A 10,283-nucleotide genomic window follows, 5' to 3' on the forward strand; every position below is an offset into this window, starting at 1 on the left:
CCGCTGGTATGGGCGCATTCCAAATCTGAAATTACTGCCAGGAGGGTGCGCTAGCCTGGTAGTGGTCTCATTTTGGTGCACACGTGTAGCGCCTACCGTGCCTTTGTAAAAGGGTCCCTGAGTGTCCCCTGGTCTCTCTACTTTCTGAAAGAGTAAAAAAAAAATGATTCACTTCTACTCATTCTACACCACTCATGATTTTGTGACCTCAATCATATCTCCCCTCAGCCATCTCTTTTCCAAGCTGAAGAGCTCTAACCTCTTTATCCTTTCCTCAAATGAGCAGAGTTCCAACCCCTTTATCATTCTGGTCGCTCTTCTTTGAACCTTTTCTAATTCCTCTGTATCTATATAAGTGCTGAATATCGTACTTAACCCGGCTATGGTACTCACACAGCTATGTGAGTGCAATAATTAGACCTATTTATGACAAGCAATCCCGATCTCTACCATTTTTATTTGACTCTTATAGAGTTCCATTTCCTGTTTCTAGTGACAGGCTGGTAAGCCACCTTTTGTGGTTCGAAAACAGAATGTCAACATTTTATGAGAATGACATTTCAAATTTTGCAGAAGTGCTGAAGGCACTGACCATTATGTCACACAATGCACCATAGGGTGTGTGCGCGCAGATATATTAAATACATTCTTGTGTGATGTATTACTGTTTAGTATATTATATTTTGGGAATATATTTATCTTTACTTATTTCCTGTTGACTTGTAGAGGCATATGACATGTTTATGGTGTTTCCTTCTTGTACATTGTAGAATTATATTCACATGGAACAGAGTCAAATATCCCAGGAGTTGGCCCACTTATCTTTCTGCTGGATGGGAAAAAATGACAGCTATTTATACAATACAGGAAGTTGGCAGAATGAAGGCCTAGGAGAATATGTTACATGAAACTAACTGAAAACAACAATAAACTACTGTAACCCCGGAGCCTGCCCTGTCCATCCCTGTGGTTGCTTATGCTCTGCAGGAGGCAGGCCCAGTATACCTTCAGGTTTCTGGAGTTTGTTTTCAGGGGCTCAGCTCTCCAGTACCTGGAATCAGGGGTCTGGGACTTGTGTCTGCTATAGTGTGGGATGGCTAGTATCAAATGAGTTGCTCCCTGAGCTCTGGCAACCCCATCCCTTACACTCCAGAATAACAGCTTTACTGGCGTTTACACTGTAGCAAACAAACTCCTCCCCTTTTACAAAACCATGCTAGCGGCTGCCACAGCCCATTCACTTTAAATGGGCTGTGTTGGCATTACCACACCGGTAGCCACTATGGTGGACTTTTAAAAGCAGGGGAAAGGTATTTATGAGAATATAAAAATCAGGTTGACCATTAAGCAGACTAACATAAAACTTACAATTTAGTTTGCTAAAAGCCCACCTTTTTGATGCTGCTTTTAACTCCTAACCCTTGTTCACTTGTTCATCCTCACTTTAATATTCCCTTATCTCTTGTTTGTCCTGTTTGTCTGTCCTAATTAGATTGTAAGCTCTGTCTCTTCAGTGTACAGCGCTGCGTACATCTAGTAGCGCTATAGAAATGATAAGTAGTAGTTTCAAACATAAATGAACCCTTGCCTTGCAGAACTGTAAGCAATATTCTACAAGTTACACAGGTTAAGTGGCACCTCCACGCATGTGAATGTCCCCTTGCATTTGTGCACTGTAGCACAGTTGGACTGATGAATGGAAGAAAGAGTGAAGGGTCTGTTGTTAGCTGAGGAAAAGACCCGGCAGAAAATGCCAGAAGTTTACATGCTGTGGACAGATCGGGGGGGGGGGGGGGGGGGGGGGCACTGCCTGAATGAGCAGCAGGACGGCACTAGAAAAGAGAGTTAGAAACTGCAGGTACTTGTGGATATGTCTCTGTCTCATATAAATAAAGCTTCCCTTTGAAAATCTGAACAGACATGTTCAGCACAGGGAATTTACCCTGTTAACTATTAAATTACTTGGGCAAATTTCTTTGAACACTGTCCTACTGCTGTTTCCACTCTGCCTGTATTCTTTCAGAAGCATCAAAGTTAGTGTTGTGGTAGCCGTGTTAGTCAACTTTTAAAGGTAATAAATAGAAACAAAACAAAGAAAAAAAATAAGATACAAGTTATTTAAAAAAAAAAGGTATCAGAGGCAATAGACAGTGAACATGACTTGCCCAACATCCCTGGTTCTTAGCCCACTGCCGCAGAGCTGCCAAGTTACCCAGCTTCAGAAGGAAGACTTTTTGGCCAGTTCTGTTATTGAACTATTATCCCAAGTCAGTGTTCTTTTTGTAGTCTCTGATACCATCAATTGAAATCAGCACTTGGGGTCCCATAATGTACCAGGATAGTATTGCAGAAATCCAGGATTGGCTCAGAATTTCCCTCCTGGAACTGGTTAACTAAGCAGCTCTCCACCTATTAACCTATATAGCATGACTTAAGTTGTGTGTGCAAATCCAGTCGTATTCTCGATTTGCACACACAACTTAATTAGTTAACAAGCCAATCAGCGCCGATAATTGCCATTATTGACACTATGGCATTAATTAGAATTTACTCGCAGAACTGTCTAAGTGTATTCTATAACAGAATGCGCATAAATTCTAAGTTGCATACTTAAAAAGAGGGTGTGGCCATGGGCATGGAATGGGCAGGGTATGGGCGTTTCTAGAATCTATGAGCGTTGTTATAGAATACACCTAGTCCATGCCCATTTTAGGGGTCAGCATTTACACCAAGATTTACTTGGTGTAACCAGAGGCGTAGCCAGACTTCGGCGGGAGGGGGGTCCAGAGCCCGAGGTGAGGGGGCACATTTTACCCCCCCCCAGTGCTGCCGACCCCCCCGCTGCCGCCACCACCACCACCACCACCACCAACAACAACAACTTTGACCCCCCCTGCCGACGACCCTCTCGACCTCCCCCTCCTGCCGCCGCCACCTACCTTTGCTGGCGGGGGACCCCAACCCCCGCCAGCCAAGGTCCTCTTCTTCCCAATCCCGGGCAAGGCTTCGTTCTGAGTCTGACTCCTGCACATACAACGTGCAGGACGTCACTCAGAACAAAGCCTTGTGCAAGATTGGAAAGAAGAGGACCTCGGCTGGCGGGGGTTGGGGTCCCCCGCCAGCAAAGGTAGGCGGCGGCAGGTTGGCGACGGCGGGTTGGCGGCGGGAGGGGGGTCAAGAGGCAAATCTAAGGGGGCCCAGGCCCCCATGTAGCTACGCTACTGGGTATAACTGTCCACGACTACATTTAGTCGCATGGGCAGGCGCTAGGTGTGTTCTGCAAACCGCACGGAAATTTAGGCTTATTCTATAAAGTGCACCTAAACTTAGCCGTACTTTATAGAATACACCTAGTTGTATTTCGTTTCGGCACCGAGTTTTTAGGTATTGTATACAAAATCTAGTCCTAAGACTCTCCATTCAAATCATGTACTTCCTTAGTCCCCATGCTCACTCACAAACTATTCCTGTTATCAATATACCCACACCTAGAATCTGCACTTATCACTGCTACTTCTGGAGAGAGGAAATGATGGTGGGGGATAAGGTTCTTGGTAAGGGGGGGCCACAAATATATGTTTGCCTAGGGCCCAGTGTAGTGTTAATCTGGCCATGCCATGCATGTTTATGTCCCCTCACACAAGCTAAGTGATTCTGGTGCATATGTTATTAAATAGTGCCTCAGCACTCATATAATGAAGGGTGTTATATCATTGGCCTCAGCAGCGACTCTTTTCACATGAACTTTCAGGTTATGCTTCACCTGCCTTTTCATCAGTCAAAGATCGTCTTTATGTGAGCTCTATTTATTCAATATTTTAACTTCAAACTTTTCACTGTTAACTTTAAATGTCACTTCAAAATGTAAAACTCCTTAGCTTTTATTTTAGGTCTCCAGAGCCCTGCATAGATTACAGACTATCTTTGACCGATGAAGAGGCAGGTGAGTCATGAGCTGATAATTCATGTGGACAGAGTCACTGCTGAGGTCAATGATATAACACCCTTCATTATATGAGTGCTGAACGTTTGAGTAACTCTGTTGTCATAAGCTCCCACTCTTCATTAATTGAATTTGACCATTTAAATTTATAGAATAGTGCCTAATACTTATGCATGCAAATGCCAATTAGTGGTGCCAATCATGCACATATGCGCTATTATTCTATAATTGTGCATACAACTGACATCTATCTTTAGCCACCAATTTATAGAATCGCCTTTTAACTCAGTTACAACATTAACAAGATCCCAGTGCAATAAAATTAATCAACAAATTGAAATAAAAGCATGCACAGCAATAACATCTCCATATAAGTTAATTAACTTGTCCCCAATTTACTCTAAATGGTGCACCAAATCATGCTGTAATCCTTCCACCATTAAACATTGCCTGGAATAACCACATCACTATGAACACTCAAGTCTGAAGTCAGTCTGATTTGTTTTGGGAGCTGCTTACAAAACTATGGCGCTTGACAGAAAAAAAAAGTGTGTGATTCCATTCCTTCATGTTTCTAGTCTGTTTGATGGAAGACATCTCTAGTAAAGCTTCCTCCTGAGATTCCAAAGACTTCATGGGCAGAGGAAAGGAAGGGATTTGTGATCCAGATCATGACTTTTATTTTTAAATTGTAGCTCCAGGCAAGTTACATTCCGTACAATTGAAAGGGAAATGGGACTTGATATACTGCCTTTCTGTGGTATTTTGCAACTACATTCAAAGGGGTTTGCATATATACAGGTACTTATTTTGTACCTGGGGCAATGGAGGGTTAAGTGATTTGCCCACAGTCACAAGGAGTTGCAGTGGGAATCAAACCCAGTTCCCCAGGATCAAAGTATGCTGCACTAACCACTAGGCTACTCCTCAACTATAAGGACAGGAAACATATTTATATAAGGGGACCTTTTCCTGAAGGGTGTTAATCCCTACTGAGTGTTTAGCATGTGAAAAAAGCTTTATCGCAAAACATTTTAACACATATTGTGGTAATTTGCCAGTTTGAGCATGCTAATCGCCCATTATTCAGTTTTGGGAGGGGTGTGTCATGGGCAGGGAATGGGTATTATCCAGCTAGTGCTTTTGCATTAGCAGGTGCTAACTTCATAGCATAGACTTAATGTGACAGCATTTACCGTCACCTATTTATGAAGTGCTAAGCACTCCCATCTTTTTTTTTTTTTTTTTGCAAGTCCCGCCTGCCAATATTAAATTTAGTGCAGGACCTGCAAAACAAAATTATTTTAAAAGCCCTAAATATAGACGCCTTAAATCTGGGCTTAGCTTGTGGAAAACTCCCATGTTAAAATGCGTTAAGCCCAGATTTTAATGCATTTTAATAGAAGGGCCTTTATGTTTGTACTGGAGGCAATGAAAAGTTAAATGACTTGCCCAAGACCACAAGGAGCAGTAAATTAGGTGGCAGTTAACTTCTGTAAATGTTTTGTATCTAAATTATTTAAAGGTTTAAAAATCAAGCAACCTAAAATGAGCTCTCCTCACAATAAGTAGCCAATGCAATTTTCTCTAGGTGGGTAGGGGGCATGATATTTAAAGCCACATCCAACCAATAACTGAAGCACTGCATTTGGATATATTACAAATGCCTAATGCCCAATTGTCTTTTTGAGCAGCCCCACTACAAGGTACAGAAATAATCTAACCATAAGACAAATACAGCATACATTGTCATGGCCAACTTTCTCCGTCAAAAAATGGCCTTCGACCAGCAGGAGTGGGTAGTCAGCATCGCAGGGAATCCCAGACTTAATAGAACCAGAATAGGATGTCTTACCTCTCTCTAAAATGATAAACAGTTTGTCACATGCAGTTGAGATAAAATAACCTCACTTTCCGAGCCACCTACAATCAGTACCTCCAGTTTTTCAGGATTCAAACTTAGCTACATGACCCAGTGGCGTAGCTACAGGGGGCCATGGGGGCTTGGGCCCTCCAAATTGGCTCTAGAGCACCCAGTTTGGCTGGTGGGGGTCCCCAACCCCTGCCAGCTAAAGCGTTTGTCCCATGCTGGTCTCATTGCATTGTCTACCCTGCTCTTCTCAGTATCAACTTTATCTAGTTAAAAGGCTGCTGAGAAATCTAGTAGGATCCGCATCTAGATAGCCTTTTCATGCATCAGAAACATTGGTAATATGGTCTTTACCCAAAGATAACCACCCAAAGGATGGAGGTGCGCTAGTGTCCTACGTCAAAGGATGCAGAAGCAAAGTGTAGGAAGAGCAGGCTCTTCTCAAAAACCGAAGGAGACGTAATGATGGAAATCAAATTTTTATTGCAAGAAAACCAGCAACGACAAAACAGCAGCCATGTTTTGGTGCCTCAGTCGCCTTCCTCAGGAGTCTTATGATGTATAGCTGATTATGTGAGATGATGTCTTTATTTTTAAAAAAATATTCACAAATGATATAAATATAATCTGAAGTTGAACAGGAAAGTACACCGGACTGTCGAAAACGCTTCAATGAAGGTTTTTAAAAAATATAAAGACATCATCTCTCATAATCAGCTATACATCATAAGACTCCTGAGGAAGGCGCGTGAGGCGCTGAAACACGGCTGCTGTGTTGAGTCATTTCTGGTTTTCTTGCAATGAAGATTTGATTTCCATCATTACGTCTCCTCCGGTTTTTGAGAAGAGCTTATCCTTCCTACTCTTTGCTTCAACATGGTCTTTACAGCAACCCTATGATGCAGGGTTGGCATTTTAGCAGGGCTGTTAGAAAGCTGATGCATGTGAACAAGTAGGTAGATATACGCTTAGAATAATTTAAATAATTAGAATGCCTTTTTACTAAACTCCATTACACACTAACACATGTTTAACATGGGAAAAAAGATTTGCGTAATTTGCCTCTTTGTGCGCTATTCATCATCTTGATATTATTTTTCATGAGGGGACAGTCATGGGTGTAGAATGGGCATGGAAATGTTAAACAGCTAGCACATTTGCATTAGCGTAAGGGCTCCCACATTAACTTTTCCCCAGTACCACGCACTAATGTGAATATTAGCATCTGACCGGAAAATAATATATTTTAAAAATGGCTTTAATTATGCTGTGATGAATCTGGGCTTAGCGCACAGGAAAGTCCTGCAATAAGACATACAAAACCCAGATTTTAATCCCTTTATTAAAAGGGCCCCCTTAATTAGTTTTGTGTCACATGGCAGCAGAAACCTCTCTGCTCCTATCTGAAGCACACCCTAGTAGTCATCCAAGACTATCTCCATCTTTCAGAAAAGGGGGGTGTCAGAGAGGAGGAAGAGGGACCCCTTAATATGAGTGAAGCCTTGGACCCTCTGAATCATTAAGATACAATTCCCAGGTAAATGCTTTTAATCAGCTGCAGGGGGAGCTTCTGAGAAGAGCAGGGCTTTTTTTGAGGGGGAACTGAGTACCGTCGCCTTTTCCATGGACTGCTAAAATTGATCCCTGGTACCCAAGTTTTAAATGAAAGATCTCAGGCTCTTCACACCAATTCTGCCTTCTCATAGATTCTGTGACTGGTTGCAGGGGGCCTGGCTATTGTGGTGTGGGTCCCTCAGTGATCACCCAACCCTTGAAGGGTGGCCTGGCATTTGAATACCGGCACCTTTTTTGCTACAAAAACACACTAGAGAAGAGTATCCATAGAGTCAGTGGTCGCTACGCATGAAATATGAATGCCAAAACCAGTGGTAGGTGCTGAGGAGATTCATTGTTTCCTTGTTAAATCACATTTTCTGGTTCAAATATAAAAGCTTTGTTGGGCAATAGGTTTATTGAAATTGAAGAATGCAGTAATTGGATACAATTATTTTAAATACGAACATAAGCATAGCCATACTGGGCCAGAGCAACGGTCCATCTAGCCCAGTATCCTGTTTCCAACAGTGGCCAAGCCAGTACCTGGCAGAAACCCCAAATCGTGGCAACATTCAATGCTACAAATCCCAGGGCAAACATTACTTTTTAGAAACTACTTGTACTGTTAATGCATTTCATATGTTACACAAATCAACTTTCTTTTCTAAACAGAATTAGCAAGGTTAAAAAGAACAAATCATGTTATGTAGTTATGAGGTACATATATATGCCTTAGGTGCTGATGACAAGTTTGACCCACATACCTTGCAATACACTCATGCACATATATAGATTTCAAATTTCACACACTCTTGCATGACTTGCTAGTGTTCTAGTCAAACAATTTGATGAACCTTAAAAACTTTAAACTTTTTTGAAGGAATATTTGAAATATTGGAAGCAGATCTGAAAATACAACTGTTAAAAAATAAGTATCTGTTACATGTCAAAATAAAATAAACGGTCAAAACAGGTGCGTTGAAATCGAAAGCAGCAGCCTTTAAGGTCTCAAAAGCTCAGAATGTACAGCATATTTTTGTGGGTCCTTTAAAAGGTATCACAGACACCAATTTTCTCCTGGACCAATACATGTTATGGTTTGTTTAGAAATTCTGACAGAAATGATCTAAGACCTATTCATGCTGGTTATTCACTTTCCTTCATTGGTCCATCAGGATGGAATAAACCTTTCCTTACTCGTAACTGTACTCTCCTTAACTTATATTTATTTTTCTATTGCAGCAAATAGTAGTAAAAAGAAAACAGTAACAAACTTTATTAACTAAATTGAATCCTGTGACACAATCTACCCAGGATTCTTCCTCGGTCAAAACTTCACTTTAGGCAACACAACAGCCAGTTTGTAAAGTCAATTTTCTTTTACTCATTAAACCTAATCAGCACTTCATCCTCTATCAAAACTAGGAAGAGACTCACCTTGCAGGAATCAGTATTGAAAATTGCAGTGTAGAAGTTTTTCCTGTCTTTAGTCCCTTTAATAAAACATGCTTAAAACACCTTCTGCAAACTGACAGTGAAGTGTCCAGGATTCTTAATGCAATGAAGATTCACCTTCCATAGCCAAACTCCTACTGTCAATAGGTTACTGGAATTATTTGGAATCTTGTCCTTGTGATGAAATGATCAGAGTGATATCTATAACCCCTCCCCGCTTTCTTTCCCTGCCTGTATTATTCAGGAGAAGCAATTCTTTCTTTAAAAAAAAGTTTAAAAAAAAAGAGAACAAAGATCAGGAACATAAGTACCTTCTCTATAACAAGACAGTAAAAAAGTTAGGTTCTGTTCCTTAACTGTTTACCAGTCCTCAACATGCACTCCACCCTCTTTTGAAGGAAAAAAAAAAAAAGGTTATCCTTAGAGGCATTGATGATCCACTGGGCAGCAGCTGTCCTTGTTTTACATGTTAACTGTAATTTCACAATTACTAACTAAACTTACAGAACAAAACTTACAGTTGTGGAAATATTTGATTTAAAATATTAAATTATTTTATGATTAGAGTGCCCTCTTGTGTTCATTTGTTTAAACTACAGGTTCATGATTACAGTATGCTCAGCCTCTGTTCCCTTTTTCCTTAGGTTTCTCCTTAGGTTGACAGTTTGACAGTTTTATATGTACACACAGGATGACTTCAAATCAATGTTTGGGTTTAAAGTTCAATTTTTAGGCAATATTTTACAAGGATGTGATTGTTCATCTAAACATCTTTGTAATGCAGGATGTACTGCCAAATGTTAATTCTATCATATTTTTTCTAATACTAGAAAAATATAGAAACACCCTCAGTCCCTTTGTGTCTGTTTTAAATGCAAAAGAATGTGATAATAGGTGAACATTTGTGTGTGTCTTTAGAAATAGTGGGTGCGGTTCATATTCATGATAAATAATCATGGTGTACCGTAGACTATGAGGGACCACAGTTTCTTGAGAAAAACAAATTCATTCTAGAAATGGCCCAGGAGCAGGAACAAGGGGAAAATGTGAGATACATTTAAAATTCAGGAGTTTTCAAGGGGTCAGCATAATTTTCTAACCTCCATATTCATATATTCTTCCTTTTAAAATTTTTCTCATTTAAGTGCCCCTTTTAATTTACTTCTACGGTTTCGTTTACCTTTTGGGGAGTTTTGCATTTGTAGTGATATGGAGCATTTGTTTGAAAATGCGCGCTTAGTTAACAGGCTTCACCGAGATTAAAGGGACTTGTTCACCAGTGACATGCATTAACATATGTTAGTTTGTTATTACATTTTTATGACTAATTACAAGGATGTAGGCCTCTCTTTGCTCCTCAAAACTACATAAACTCTTAGACAGTACTACTACTACTACTTATCATTTCTGAAGCGCTACTAGACCTACGCAGCGCTGTACACTTGAACATGAAGACAC

At 40.6% G+C, this 10,283-nt stretch overlaps 1 protein-coding gene across 2 annotated transcripts in view; it reads right to left on the minus strand.

Moving 5' to 3' along the window:
- The window catches only part of SCARA5 (scavenger receptor class A member 5), a 377,960-nt gene extending 368,724 nt beyond the window's left edge, over positions 1-9,236 (minus strand). For both annotated transcript variants that reach the window (XM_030198673.1, XM_030198672.1), the window contains exon 1: positions 8,808-9,236. The gene's annotated coding sequence lies outside the window, so the exon portion shown is untranslated. The remainder of the gene's footprint in view (positions 1-8,807) is intronic.
- Positions 9,237-10,283: the final 1,047 nt, after the last annotated feature.

Source organism: Microcaecilia unicolor, chromosome 3, assembly GCF_901765095.1.
Source record: "Microcaecilia unicolor chromosome 3, aMicUni1.1, whole genome shotgun sequence".
In the NCBI taxonomy this organism is placed as follows: domain Eukaryota; kingdom Metazoa; phylum Chordata; class Amphibia; order Gymnophiona; family Siphonopidae; genus Microcaecilia; species Microcaecilia unicolor.